This window comes from Rhincodon typus, chromosome 26 (genome assembly GCF_021869965.1).
Source record: "Rhincodon typus isolate 14 chromosome 26, sRhiTyp1.1, whole genome shotgun sequence".
Lineage (NCBI taxonomy): Eukaryota > Metazoa > Chordata > Chondrichthyes > Orectolobiformes > Rhincodontidae > Rhincodon > Rhincodon typus.
The window spans coordinates 23,415,026-23,431,430 of record NC_063357.1 but is presented as its reverse complement, the minus strand read 5'-3'; the positions used below and the strand labels follow the sequence as shown (position 1 = coordinate 23,431,430).

The 16,405-nt window shown below is 40.1% G+C and overlaps 1 protein-coding gene across 2 annotated transcripts in view; it reads right to left on the bottom strand.

The window, feature by feature from the left end:
- Positions 1–16,405, bottom strand: part of LOC109914538 (calcitonin gene-related peptide-receptor component protein) — a 78,528-nt gene that overhangs the window by 36,773 nt on the left and 25,350 nt on the right. The gene's annotated exons all lie outside the window — the stretch shown is intronic.

Genomic DNA, 16,405 nt, shown 5'->3' with positions numbered 1-16,405 from the left:
ATAACTTACCTACCACTGATGTCAGGCTCACTGGCTTGTAGTTCCCTGTCTTTGCTAATTTTCTTAAATAATGGAACAACATTAGCCATCCTCCAGTCTTCCAGAACTTCACTAGGAGCTAAAGATGAAGCAAAAAGCTCTGCGAGGGCCTCTGCAATTTCTTCCCTAACCTCCCACAATGTCCAAGGATGGACTTGATCAGGCCCCAGGGATTTATCCACATTAATAAGCCTAAGGGCTGCAAACACCTCCCCTCTGGTGATATGTATGCAGTCTAAAACATCCCCACTTGTTTCCCTTATTTCCTTAGTATCCATGATTCTCTCGTCAGGAAATACTGAAGAGAAATGCTCATTAAAAATCTCCCAATGTCCTAATCATCAGTAAGATTATGTTTGCCAACTCTTCAAAATTGCTCATCCCTCAGCTAATCTGAGGATGAAACTCAAAAACATTTTTCTTCTCAAACCAACTATTCTAATGTGCAGCCTGGCCGAGCTCCCCTCTTCCACTCCCCATAAATTTAAGTTCACTCAAAACTCTGCATCCCAAATTGCACTATGTCTTATTCTTTGCTTGCTGACCTACAATGACCCGTTAATTAACACATCAATTTTAACATTTTTATTCTTGCTTTCAAATCTCTCCTGGGTTTTATCACTTCTCATCTCTGTGATCACTTCCATACATATACCTTAAGAAATTCACCCTCTTCCTATCTTGGTTGCTTGCTCATTCCCACTTTTAACAGCACCACCTGTCAACTAGGTTTTCAACTGGCAAGCCTCAAAACTCTACAGTTCCCTCCTTAAAGCTTCTCTGTGTTCTTCTTTAAGATTCCTCAAGACTTATCACCTTATCATTTTTAGTGTAAAGTTTTGTTTGATAACACTCCTGGGAAGCATATTTGATGTTTTGCTTATTAAGAGTGGTACTTCGATGCAAATGGTTATGTTGTTGCATTAAACTTCAGGCAGTTTCTTCAAACTAGAAAATTAAGATTCAGGATTATTTCAGGGAAACTTGAAGGACCTTTGATATCACTCAGCGATCACCTTCCTGTCTTTTGCATCCTCAAAATATTCTTGTAATTTGCTTCTTCTTAAGTTGTCTCAAAAAACAATGCCTGATGTATTTATGTTTTTGAACGTTTCATCTTGTGCGATGCATTCTAATGAGCTTCTGTCTTCCTTGGGCCTCTGCTATGGACCCAAAACCGAAATGCCGGCGGAGAATGACAACTTACGGCAGGTTGCCTCCCCACATCCAGCACTAGTTCTGCTCAGTAAGATCACAGTACGGCTATTCAGTGAGAATGAGGAAAGTGGTTTAGAAGAAGCACTAGGTTATAGGTGGGAAGGAGCAAATGGACGAGGCTAGAGAGAAAACTGTAAAGCTTGACATTAGCCCACTTCATGGGCTTGATCTTCTAATGGGTCTATCACGAGACATAGAGAAAGATTTCAAAGAGCAAAGGTTTTGAGGGACAACTTTTGTGTAATCCATTCAACAATACTGGGCAGCAGGTACCTCAGATCACTGTATGCTGGTGAGATTTGTTTTTTTCACAAATACAGAAAGCTATGAAGGAAGTAATGTCTTCAAAGGCAACTTAAAGTTAGTCCAAAGCAATGAGGGAGCAGGCACAAATATGATTCTTTCACTAGTATGAGCAATGCTGCAATGAAAACTTTGAGCACTCTGTTACGTAACATTGTCACTGCTGCTTTGGACTAATTTTGATTGTGATGTGTATATGACATCCGCATCTCATGAACGAAAAAGTAATATGTTAAAACTGAAAGCAAAAGTCTGCATCTTGCTAGATCAGCATTAAATGTTTGTGTAGTGCCTACTGATAAGAATAGAGGAAGAAATAGAAAGATATTAGCACTTATATTACACCCTTCATAACCACAAGACTGCTTCCGAACTGTCATAGAGTCACAAAGCTTTACAGCTTGGAAACAGGCCCTTCGGACCAACTCGTCCATGCAGACCAGATATCCTAAATTAATCTAGTCCCATTTAGTAGCATTTGGCTCATTTCCCTCTATACCCTTCCTACTCATATACCATCCAGATGCCTTTTAAATGTTGTAATTCTAACAAACTCCAATGACCAAAGATACTTGATACTAGACAGCAAAGGCAGCAGCTGTGCAGGTTACTGCTGGGTCAAATTGCAGTGTAGGTTTCTTTCTCAGTTTGAATCACTGCCCATATGATCATTGTCTTTGTCTCTCTTGCTTCTTTTTAAAGTGACGTTGTTTTGATTTTGTTTTCCTCCCAAAGTTCCAAAACAATCTAACAGCTTAAAGAACACTAATTACTGCTCCTAGAATTTGAGGAAATCAGTGCCAACACTGAAAATACCTCAAAAAGGGAGCAGCTCTTACAGCCATAATTTTTTTCCCGGCCTCCAACTGTGTCAAGACTGATATAATGATAGGTGGATGATAGATGTGGCTAAGAGGAAGCTGTTGCCTATATCAGTACTTTGCACTGGTCTCCTGATTCCCATGTTAGTGAACCAGCTGCTCCTCAGTCCTCATTGCGCTTGCTGTGCAGCAGGGGTGGTGACCAAACATGATCCATCTTTTTACCCTATATTCAAAGTAGATAGCTACAGATTTGGAAATTTACAGATGGATGCTGTGTATCAAAATTTTTATCATACGCATGGGCTATGAGCAAAGAGAAAACAGCTACACAGAAAAGAGCATGAAAATATTTATATGTAAATACAGAAAATGTTGCAAATACTCAGCAGGCCTGGGAACAACTATGCAGTAAGAATTAGAGATAATAATGATGGATGTTGATCATTAAAACCCTGAGAAATATTAGGCGAAGAAAGAAATGACTATTATAGACAACAAAATATTAAATCCAGATTGTAACCGCTTTAGTTGTTGCAGTGCACAATATTGCAAAATGAGTCACTTAGGACCTCATCTGCATATGATTATGAGACTCAGACATGTCTAGGCTTAAGCCTCAAAATACGCACCAAAATCCCAAGCACAAAATTAGGGGCAATGTGCACATTTGAGATATGTGTCAGATTCTGTTTGCTCACATGCAAAATGTGAGGCCCTGTAGGCAAAAGCAGCTTCACAACATTAGAACAATGTGACATAAGGTCTTTAACTAACTAGATAATTTAAGCATTGTTTTTGGTTTAGATTTCTGTTTAATTTAGTTGGGATTGAATTGCATAGAAGTGCCCTGCAAACAAATTACAGACATATTATTATCCAGACTTTGAAGTGGAGTTAGTTCCAGCAATGATTTAAGATACGTGCAGTGTTTTTTTTTGAAGAAAATGTTGTGAGTAAGACAACACTTTATAACTGACCCTAACAAGTTAAATAGGATATAAGATTAATACGAAAGTAAGTATGTTCTCCCTGAGAAGTAATCAGAAAACATTTCAAGCTTGTTCAATTACTGCTGACAAAATGTCTTTAGGATTACCCTCTGTGAACAATCCAGTTGGACTTTCTTTTGCTGCATTTTCTTTTGTATCACTATTTTCATTTGGTTCCATTACCCACTTGCAATTAAATTTTCTCTTTTCTCATCTGAATAGTTCAATTTTAAACCAGTCAACTGATTTTCTTTTTCATTCACAAACTGAGGAGTCAGACTATTAAAGAGAGACAGAACTGTGAAGCAGTCAGGTCCTGGCAGGAACCAAGGGAAAGGATGGGAATAGCTGGAAAATATGACTGATGACTAAAAATCTAAAGTATACCGGATGATGTCATCTTGAAAACATTTCCGAAATTAAACACCAACAATATTATGTAAATTACGCAAAAACAGATGTAATCAAACACTGATTTTCAGGAATTGATATTTAATAATACCATGTTTAGTGGACTTTCCTTACTGCATACATCTCTTCAGGTCTCCCAGCTGCTATGTACCTGTTCCCTTCAGATATTTATTTTAAATTCTGTTTGCTATTTGCAGCTGGTTTGTTGCAGTCAATTTTGTGTCAGTTCAATTGGTTTACAATAATGTGTGACACCAACAGTGTGGATACAATTTCTGTGCTGGCTGAGTTCATCAAGACAGCCCCAGCTTCTCAATCTCACTACTGGGGACCCTCTGGTTAAGTTCGCCACATGTTGACTATCTCTAATGAAAGAGCAGCCTATCATTGTCTAGGATGATATTTTGATTTACTTCCAGTGATTGATTAAAATCCATTTTTATGCAGTTAAATTGTAGCAATTGGTACCAAGATCAAAACCTCCCACAACAATGACAGGGTCCAACTTGTCCTCAATTTCCATCTCACCAGTCTTCACATCCAAAGGATAAAGCTGCCATTTTAGCCACATCAAGCAGGGTGGCACTGCCAGGCACATTCTCCTCCCCTCATCAATGTCCGCAGGGTCTGTTCTGTCCAGGCATTCCTGGTCCACTCCTCCACTCCCAACACCATCCCATGCAATAGTGGTAGTTACAACACTTGCCAGATTAACTCCTCTCTCTGGACTCTAAACATTAACTGTCTTTCTCTTCTCAAATGCTGCCAGATCTTGAGAGTTTCTCCAGCACTTTGTTTTTGGTTCCAATATTTTGACAGCATACTGACTATTTGGGAACTGTACACATGTAGTTTCAAAGCTCAGCCAGCTGGTTTAGTAGGACTTCAATGTTAAGCTTATCATCAGTTGAAATGTTCATGCAATTTGCTTGTTCTTTTACTGGTAAGTCTTGTGCCACAGGTGCTGCAGAAATTTGTGAAAATTCTGCAGACCTGCCTATTTCACTGGGCATTGAATTGACCTCTCTTTATAGTACCACCTAAATCCAGTATGACAGATCCGTCAGTCGAATTAGTCTGAATCTACCATTAAATAATTAAGCTCCCATTCTAATAATGTACAGTGCTTACTAATTGATATTTCCAAACACTGCAAAGATCAAGAATGTGGAGGCAGAAACAAACTTGCCCTAAACCTTTTCTAGTCAATGCGATTTTCAGCACTGGCACTTGCTCTTTTAATCTCTAAACTTATGAAACATCTGCACAAGGGAACATTTCACTTCCTCCAGATGCATTATTTTTAAAGTATTCTGTCCACACAGAACACTATATGGATCAAGAAAACATAATTTTGTTTTGCATACAGGATGTGGTTTCCTTTAACTCAAAATTTTAGTTTAGTTTAATTTTAATAACTTTTTGGGTCAAGTCGTATGATGAGATTTAAATTGGGATCAGTTCCTATGTAAAAATTCAGCAGTTTTACAAGGAGATCACTTCATCTGTGGAATTGCTGAAGGTAAGTCAAGAAGTCACGATAAATTAGGGATGGGCAATAAATGCTGGCCCAGCCAGTGATACCCTCATCCCATGAATGAATTTTAAAAAATTACTCTTTCCAAATTATAATATACAAATACTTGTCAAAAGATGACCAGTATAAAATTAGCAATTAGTAATGAAACTAGTACAATTCAACTTTGGGGAAAGGGTATTACAAAAGGAAAAAAACCTTGGGCAATAACAAGCAAATATTTTTTCTTAATAGGTAAACATATTAATACAAAGAATAGTCCAGCATACTTATGACCCGCCTCTGTGAACTACAACATCTGTGGTGACCTTGGTAATATTCTTTACTGTAAATTATTGTTTTATTTTAAATTGCCGTAAAATAAGCCGGAGCTCTTTTTACAATAAAAGTTTAAACCTAAATACTGCTAGTAAAACCTGAAGATCCTTCTCTTTAGCAATGCCAGTGACTGAAAGTCCACAGCTTCTAATTTATGGTAAATGAGAGAAAATAAATGTCTGCCTCCCCACGAGCAAACAATGTGCACAATTTTTCAGACTGCTTCACTGTGACTTAAAGTTTTGGAAAATCGCATTATTATCTTATAGTGCAAATCACCCAAAGTCAGAGTGGCTGCCATAATGCACACCAATGTAACTGAAATTACAGCATGCCAGCAGTGATAGTAAGTGCAAAGTACAAGCGCGAGAGGAAGGAAAATGAATTGAAGGTGCTTGTGAGAGCATGTGAAGGGGATGCCTTCACTCAATTTCTCCTGTGTAACCATCCCAGTTGTTATGACTACCCCAAGGGCTAGAGTACCAGAGTTTGGGAACTTCTGTCCTAATAGAAGTCTTGTGGCATGGCTCATTTTAACCCTGGAGATATGTTATTTCACAATAAAGGTATCGTGCCAGGTATGCACAATTGATTTCCTTCAGGAAATCAATCTCCATTATTCCAGGTGTTGTCAGAAAAATTAAAGATTTCACCAAAGTTCACAAAATTCCTCAATTTGACTGTCTTGTTAGACCCAACTTAACACATAGTACAGACTGGATTTCTGTACTTAACAAGAACTAATATATATTATAAATGACTAGATTCTAGCTGCAAGTAGACATCTATGAACCATCAACATGTAACATTACCTGTTAAAACTCCATCAAAATTTCTCCTACATATAAATACACACACATACATACAGGAAAAAAAAGGTGCTATGCATGGAGCGGTAAACCTGGGAAGGCAGTTCAATGGCTCCTGTCTGCATGGTTAATTGAGATGATCCGTTTGCTTGTCAGGACTGTATTTTTGATTGTGGACCGAAAGGGGAAAATGATTATCTTAAAAACCAAGCATTTTGGAAGGGATTACTGCACTTTTTAAAAGTAAGCCACAAACAAATATTATAACTGGTGTTTACACTGTTGGTGTTTGTTCCATCAGTGGGGAAGACATGTTGCAAAAACCAGCACAGAGAGTGTGTACAAAGTGAGATTTAGCTGGCAAGGAGCTGATTGGTCTGTAGAGTAGTGATCAACTGTTATTGACAAAGGGCTTCTGCCTGTCAACAACTGTGGGATTGGCTTCTAAGCAGATGAACTGCTTGTGGGTGTGAACATTAAGGACAGAAGCTTTTGCACCTCTGAGAAGGTAGCTAGTGTTTCTCTTTCATTAAAAAAAAGTTATTTTCCCTCATCAGTTACTGTAAGCTGTCGCTTTTAACCAGTAATTAAGCATCTTTGCAATTTGTGAACCAGATGCTCTGTGCCTCCTGGAAGAGAGCGAAATGTTACCAGAGGAGAGATTGATGAACAATTTTAAAAAATATATATTATGACAGGATGAGGGCATCACTGGCTGAGCCAACTTTTATTGCCTATCCCTAATTGCTTAGAGAGTATTTAAGAGTCAACCAAATTCCCGTTGGTCCAGATCACACGTAGTCCAGACCAGGGAAGGAAATCTGCCATCTTTATCTAAAAGACATTACTCAACTAGGTGTTTTTTTTTGACAATTGACAACAGTTTCATGGGAAATTAAGTCCAATGATGACACATCTGTCTCCGCTATGCCTGTCAATCATCTGCAAGGCACAAGTCAGGAATATGAAGAAATAGTCTTCATTTAGCTGGATGGGTGCTCCAACAGCACAAGCAGCTTGACTCCACTGGGAAAAACAACCCACTTAATTGGCATTCCATTGACCAACTTCCACATCCACTCACCACCAGCAATATACAGAGGAAGCAGTGTTTACCATCTACAAGATGCACTGTCGTAACTAGCCAAGGCTCCTCTGAGAGTACCTTCTGAAGCTGCAACCTCTACCACTGAGAACAAAGGCCTTGGTGAAGTCAACAAATTTGGTGTGGAGGTATATTTTCTGTTCTCCCCTTTTATCTGGACCTGTGCAACTGCAAACACTACATCAGTGTTCCTCATCCCCTTCTGAAATCACACTACCTGGCAGCTGATTCTGGTTGAGTTGTTGCACTAAGATGTTTTAGCAAGCTTTACCAGCATTAGAGAGGAATGATATTCATCCAAATCTTGCCAGGTTGGCCAGTTCCTTTCCACATGCACAGGTGAACAATGGAAGCATCTTAGTATTCTTGTGTTACTTGTTAGCACATAGACTGAGTGTGTTCAGGAAGCTTTTTAACAAGGCATTGACCTCTGTATCCGCAGACCTCAGCTGAGTGAACATCAGTTGCTGGAGCTTTGCCACTAGACAGATGTTCAATTGCGTTTGTCATTTTGCACAATATGTGGGTGTGGGTATGGTGTTATCAAGAGAGCAGTCGGAGACCTGTGGCAGTTTGTCAATTGCTTTATTGATTGATTAAGGCCATCTGAGGATATGGTTAAATGTTTCGTCCAAATGATGATGACTCAGTAGTTTAGGTCCATTGAAAGATTTTAGAGCACTGTAGTACCTCTTCCAGTCGTCACGGTCGACATACAAGTGAGCTTCATCTGCTTTCTTATTTAGCTAAGTATCTTTTGTCTCAGTTTACAATGGACAGATCTATGAATGTTTTGGTAGGCAGCGTGTTTGGATCATGATAACTTGTCACTGACATAAATTCTGGAGAGACAAGGTTTTCCTCCAGTAGATTTTGGATAACAGTTGTTTTCAGTGAACTTATCTTTATTTTATGAGAGGTAGAACTGAAGGCTGTACAGCAATCCTTATTGCAGCAAGTGTGTATTTTCACCACACAGAGGCAACTCTTAAATTTCTTGGATAGAGATTCCTTCAGGTGTGCTTAATTCTTGAAATGTTGTAATGCATCTGGATTTTCATCCCCTGGCGGCATGTAGGAGTATATATTTAGCATTGAAATGAGAAGACACAAAGTTCAGCAGTCAGCCTTGCAAGTGGATTTTGTTGCATATACATGTACATGTACTTGTCCTTCTGCTGAAAGGTGACTTTGTTGATTCTATGCCAAAGCATAGATTGCAAGTGTATCAAAGACATCTTATTCAGATCGGAGTAACAGAAAATGGTCAGTGGTTAAAACCTCATGCTTAGCACATTTGTTCAGTAAGAGGAGACCACTGCTGATAGAACTGCCTATTTTTCCTGATGACCCTTTGCCATGCCTGGTTATCTGTCTCAACTCTTGTACTGATGCCAAATGAGCTTGCCTGACATTGGCACGGTTGTATTAAGGATTGAGATCATTATAGAATTTTTTCCTTGTCTTCACCACGATTGATCATGGTAGTGGTGGTACACATCGAGAGTTAGTTGCTGTTGCTATGCAAGGAAAAGTTAAGTATCATCAAGCAATCGTCAACAACTTTAGGAAGGCAAGCCAATTTACTGGTAAGATGGTTTATGACAACAAAGTCTGTGCTGGATTCATGCCATTTTTCTTTTCTGTGGCCACACCTAAAGGTTGACAAGACACTGGGATGGAATAAATACATCCAAAGGTACTAGGAAAATGAGGATGAACATTTCAGAACACTGATAATAATGTTTTGTCTCTCTTCGACTCGGGGGTAGTGCTAGAGGACTGGAAGATTACAAATGTTATACTTTTGATCAAAAAAGTTATTCACAGCAGTTTAACATTAGTTGATTGGGAACCTCTGGAAAAAGGTTGCACTCAAGTAGACAGTCAGCATGGGTTTTTCCAGAGAACATCATATTTAACTAACTTACTGGAATTTTTTGATGAGGTAACAAAGACAATTGATGAGGGGCAGTATTGTTGATATAGTGTACATGGACTTCTGGAAGATACCTGATACGGTGCCACTCAACAGTTGGGTGAATAAAGTTAGACGTCATGGAATGAAAATGGAAGCAACATGGATACAAAACTTTCTGCGTGATAAGGAACAGTAATGCTCTAGACGTGAAACGTCAGCTTTCCTGCTCCTCTGATGCTGCTTGGTCTGCTGTGTTCATCCAGCTTTATACCCTGTTATCTCAGATTCTCCAGCATCTGCAGTTCCTACTATCTCAGTAATGCTTACAAGATGTTTTTTTGGGCTGGGCAAACAATTTGTAGTGGAGTTTCCCAGGGTTGGTATTAGCATTCTTGCTTTTCCTGATAAATATTAATGATCTAGACCTTGGGGTACAGGACACAAGTACAAAACTTGTAGATGACAAAATTTGGAAGCATTATAAACAGTGAAGATCATAGTTAGAACTTTAAAACTACATAGACAAGTTGTTGGAGTGGGCAAATACTGCATATAAAACAAAACTTTTCACTGTACCTAGGTGCACATGACAATAATAAATCAAATCAAATAGGTTGCAGATACAGTTCAATGTGGAGAAGTGAGGGGTGATAAATTTTGGTAGCAAAGGCACTTAAAGGGTAAAACTGCAAAAGGGATTTGACGGATTTGGATGTATATGTGCATAAATCATTAAAGGTGGCAGATAGATTGAGAAAACAGTTAATAAAGCATACAGTATCCTAGGCTTTATTTACAGGGACATACAGTAGAAGTACAAGGAGGTTATGTTGAACTTGTGTAAGACTAGTTTTGCCTCAGCAGGAGTACTACATCCAATTCTGGGTATCACACTTTAGGAAGGGTGCGAAACTATTGTAGAGAGCATGGAAGAATTTATGAGAAAAGCCCCAGGGATGAGGGATTTCAGTTATGTTGATAGATTGGAGAAGCTGAAATTGTTCTCCTTGGCAAAGAGAAATCTCATAGGTGATCCAAATGAAATATTCATGATCATGATCATGAGTTGTTAAACTTGAGAGGGTGCAGAAAGGATTTGAAAGGATGTTGTCAGGATTGGAGGGCCTGAGCTATAGGGAGAGGCAAGGGCTTTTTTCACTGGAATGGTGGAAACTGAAGGGTAATCTTATAGAGGTTTCTAAAATCATGAGGGGCATGGATAGGGTGAATAAAAGTCTTTTTCCCAGGATGGGGAAGTCCAAAACTAGAAGATATTGATTTAAGGTGTCAGGGGAAAGATTTAAAAATTCCTTTATTCTTTTATTCATTCATGGGATGAGGCCGTCACTGGTTAGGCAGCATTTATTGCCCATCCCTCATTGCCCAGAGGGCAGTGAGAGTCAACCATATAGCTGTGGGTCTGGAGTCACATGTAGGCCAGACCAGGTAAGGATGGCAGTTTCCTTCCCTAAAGGACATTAGTAAACCAGATGAGTTTTTCCAACAATCGACAATGGATTCACGGTCATCATTAGATTCTTAATTCCAGATATTTATTGAATTCAAATTCCACCATCTGCCATGGCGGGATTTGAATCTGGGTCCCCAGAACATTATCTGGGTGTCTGGATTAACAGTCCATGATAATACCATTAGGTCATCACCTCCCCTGATAATCCGATGGGTAACGTTTTCACACAGGTGATACGTACATGGAATGAGCTGCCAAAGAAAGATTGGTGGCAGGTACAATTTCGACATTTAAAAGACATCTGAATGAGTATATGGATAATAAGAGATCAGAAGGATAGGAGCCAAATGCTGGCAAATGGGACTAGGTCAGATTTGGATGTCTGGTCAGCACAGATGAGTTGGACTGAAGGGTCCATTTTCGTGCTGTATGACTCTTTGAATATACAGAATAAATAGGGAAAAATTGTTCCCACTCATGAAAGGATTGAAAACAAGATGGCATGGATTTAAATCAGTAAAAGCAACAGTGATTGGAGGAAAATACAATGAGTGGTTAGTCCTGAGACTGTGTTGGAGGCAGGTTCAGTTGAGGTGTTCAAAAGGGAATTAATGCAGTTTTATGGAGAAAAGGCAGAAGAATGGCACTGAGTCAGACACTTAGTTGAAGAGCAAGTGCAGACACAGAGACCAAATGTACTCCTGCATTGCAACTATTTTCCAGTTCTATGAAGAATATATAACCTGCATTTATTTCCTTGAGCTGACTCTTCTTTGTTAATAAATCCCACTGAGGACAGTGACCTAGGCATCATACCTAACCAGCTCTCTGCTGTCAAGAGGAGTCCTACATTCTAGTCAGTCAGCTGTGGCGTTGTCCTTGAGGAAGGACTGAAGGGTCTGATTCCGTGTTGTATGATGCTATGACTCTATGTTCCATGCACCATGTCATCATTACTTTATCTTTTGGAAATTATATACCACGGTGGTGATGGGATGCCTGCCAGCTTCGCCTTGGCTACAGAAGTGAAGCAGATCATGTTTAGGAACATTTTCTAGCCCCTTATTTAAAGATGTTTCATGGGATGTGTGCATCACTGGCAAGGTCAGCATTTATTGCTCATTTTTAATTGCTCAGAGGGCAGTTAAGAGTCAACCATATTGGGTCTGGAGTCGCATATAGGACAGACCAGGTAAGAAAAAGAACAATATAGCACAGGAACAGCCCCTTTGGCCCCCCAAGGTTGCGCCAATACATTTTGCCCTTCCATACTAAAACTGTCCTCACTTACAGGATCCATATCCCTCAACTCCCTTCCTATTCATGTATCAGTCCAGGTGCTTCTTGAATGCTGCTATTGTGTCTGCTTCTACCACCTTCTCCGGCAGCATGTTCCAGGCACTCACCACCCTTTGTCAGAAAAACTTGCCCCGCACATCTCTTTTTAAACCTCCCCCTCCAACCTGCACCTTGAACCTGTGTCCCCTAGTAATTAACCCCTCCACCCTGGGAAAAAGACTCAGTTTCCATTCCATCCATGTCATTCACAATGTTATAAACTTCTATCAGGTCGCCCCTCAACCTCCTGTTCCAGTGAAAACAAACCCAGTCTATCCAATCTTTCTACATAAGCTAAAATCCCCTATACCAAGCAACATTCCAGTAAACCTTTTCTCTACCCTCTTCAAAGCATCCTTCTGGTTGTGTGGTAACCAGAACTGTACGCAATATTCTAAGTGTGGCCTAACTAAAGTTCTATAAAGCTCCAGCATAACTTGCCTATCCTTATACTCAATGCACCTTCCAATGAAGGCAAGCATGCTATAGGCCTTTTTTACTACCTTATCTATCAGCACTGCCACCTTCAGTGATCTGTGGACCTGCACACCCAGATCCTTCTGCATATACTCCTAAGGGTTCTGCCATTCACTGTACAATTTCCACTTATACTTTACCTTCCAAAATGTATCACCTCACATATGTTAATGTCATCTGCCATTTTTCTGCCCACGCCTCCAACTGATCTATATCCTGCTGTATCCTCTAACAATCCTCCACACTATCCATAAGTCCACCAATCTTTGTATCATCTGCAAACTTACTAATCAGACCAGCCACATTTTCCTCCAAATCATTTATGTAGAGGATGTTTCCCTTCAGGGGATAGCCTAGGGCCAAAGGGCACTTATTTAAGACCGAGATGAGAAGGAACTTCTTCTCTCAGAGAGTTGTGACTGTTTGGAACTTCTCACCACAGAGAGCTGTGGGGGCAGAGCCCTTGTGGAACAAGGCTGAGATAGATAGATTCCTGCTTAGTAGGGGAATCAAGGGGTACGGGGATAGGGCTAGAAAGTTGATGGAAGGAATGTCAGATCAGTGATATTCCTATTGAATGGCAGAACAGGTTCAAAGGGGCAAATGGTCCACTCCTGTTCCTATTTCTTATGGTCTTATTTACAGCCTGGAGGCGAACGATCAGGTGACGGTGTTCCCATGTTTTTTTTCTTTATTCATTCACGGGATGAAGGCTTTGCTGGCTAGGCCAGCATTTATTGCCCATGCCTAATTGCCCAGAAGGCAGTTAAGAGTCAACCAGATTGCTGTGGGTCTGAAGTCACAGGTAGGCGAGACCCGGTAAAGATGGCAGTTTCCTTCCATAAAGGACATTGATTGATTGTCACATGTACCGAAATACAGTGAAAATCTTTGTTTACAAGCGGTACAGGCAGATCACAGCAAGCAAAGGATGTACAGATCAAAAGACTTAGAGGCATACAGGTTCCATTGAAGATTACATTATTTGAGGCTAGAGTCCATTCAACAGTCTGATAACAGACGGTAGGAAGCTGTTCCTGAACTTGTTCGTGCATGTGTTCAGGCTTCTATATCTTCTGCCTGCTGGAGAGGTTGTAGGAGGTCATTACCAGTGTATGATGGGTTTTTGATGATGTTCGCTGCCTTTCTGTGGCATCAAGCCATGGATGGAAGGCTGGCTTTCATGATGGTCTGGGCTGCGTACACCACCTTCTGTAGTTTCTTACACTCCTGGGCAGAGCAGTTGTCATACCAGGCCGTTATGCACCCAGACAATATGCTTTCAATGGTGCATCTGTGGAAGTTGGTGAGGGACTTTATGTACATGCCAAATTTCCTGAGCCACTTAACGAAGAAGAGGTGTTGTGCATTCTTGACTGTCTTATTCATGTGGGAAATTCAGGACAGGTCATCGATTATCGTCACTCCAAGGAACGTGATGCTCTTCACTCTCTCAACCTCAGTTCTGTTGACATAGATGGGAGCGTGTTTTCGTCCTTTCTTTCTGAAGTCGATGATCAGTTCTTTAGTTTTGTCAACGTTGAGACACACTGTTTTCATTGCACCACATCATCAAACCCTCTATCTCCCTTCTATATTTTGACTTGTTAATGTTAGATATCCATCCCACTATGATGGTGTCGTCAGTGAATTTGTAGATGGCGTTTGTGCGGAATTTGGCAACACAGTCGTAGGTGTTCAGGGAGTACAGTAAGGGGTCGAGGACACATCCTTGGGGGGCTTCGGTATTGAGTGTTACTGTGGAGGAAGTGCAGTTACCTATCCTTACTGATTGTGGCCTGTCAGAAAGCCGAGGATCCAATTGTAGAGGGCGGAGCCAAGACCAAGCTCACACAGTTTCGTGAACCAGATGGGTTTTTCCAAAAATCGACAATGGATTGTGGACATCATTAGATTCTCAGTTCCAGTTTTTTCAAAAAATTGAATTGTGATTCTACCATCTGCCCTGGCAGGGTTCAAACCTGGGTCCTGGATTAACAGTTCAGCAAAAATACCATTAAGCCATCCAATCCCCCTTCCTCTCGTGGATCTGCTACTGTGGTCTTTTCAGATACCAGGTTTGGAAGGTGATGTCATACTTTAGAATTGTAAGGTGTGATCCTGAAAAGAGCTACTCAGTTGATCGGGGAAACCAAGTTCCATCTCTGATGCCTTCCAGTGAAAAGTGACTCTGTGGCTAAACAGGCTTGTATGCAGATTCACCACGGTAGCTCTCAGTGAATCCACATCTGCTATATCACTCAGCCATTGCCACAGGACTTCTGACAGATGGCTGATCGATGAACATGACTTGCAAGTGAATTGATTATAGGGAGGGAAATAGGCACATCATCAGCTTCACTCTTCTGTTCCAACCTATTTTGGTCAATAGCAAGACATGTCTGCTGAAAATAGATCTGAATGCATTGTGGGACCTGGACATCCTCTGTGTCTTGTTGAGCTCTACACATTCCACAACGTAGGAGACCTGATAGTTACCTTATTCGATTTAGCTTGCTCTTCAGAACAGTTTAGTGGGGTGTGGCTACTGTCACATGCTAACAACTACTTTGAGCCACAGATGACAGCTAGGTGGAGGTGAAGACCAATACAAGATAAATCACTCCAAACAGTGCATGAGCCTGTCTCGGAGGTGCTACCTTCCATTATATTGGCACCATCTATAAAACAGTTCCAAAGTCAATATTATCAGTGGAAAACCTTCTTGATCACTTCAATACTTGATCACTAAGCCAGACAACTATCTTTTTAGATCACATAAGATGGTTCTAAAAGAATGTTAGCCAGATTACTTGCAAGTCTTGTCACTTACATCATATTGAATTTTACTAAGTTATCCAGTAGCAATCACATCTGTAAAGTATAACTTTGGCTGGCTGAAGAGCAACATTCATCTAACAGATGGCAATAAGCCAACACAATGTCTCAAAAAACAGTAATACTTTACTGCACTGTATTTGTCAAAGTAAAGCTGCATCACACTCCATGTTCCCAACCACCATTCTCCAATTCAGTTTTGTGTCCAAGACCATTCTCCATTAAATGTTGAGCTGATAATCATGGATAGTGTTTTGAAAGACAATGAAAAGTGAGACTCCGCCATAGTTGGAACAATTTTAGTTATGCTGTTTACATCGTGTACTACAGCCAACAAGTGGAAAGAGCTGTTTGTCAGCAGCGTTCTCAGGTCTAATGAAGATTGTAATCAGGGCCTCAACCTTTTCGTCTAGTATGACAATTAGATCCTATCTTAGCAACTCAGAAAAAAATTATATACAAGATACTATCTGCCCAATATTTTCCTTTTACTTTTTTCATTATATGTCAATATGCAATATCAGAACAAGACTGGCAATGTTGTAGATTTATCTACAATTACAGGATAGTAGGATGAAGTACAACTGAAATTGAGTAAATTGAACTTTATTTTAAACTTTTTATTACGTACTGCATCCAATTTGGAACCTATCAATTCTATATGGTTCCAATTCTTGCTGTGTATCTTGGCATTTTAGAAAAGTGTCAGCTTAAAAATTAAATGCATGTATTCAGGAACATGCAAACCTCACGCACATAGATTTTAGTGTCCTACAGAGAAACAGCCATTCATAAACTAAGCGCAAC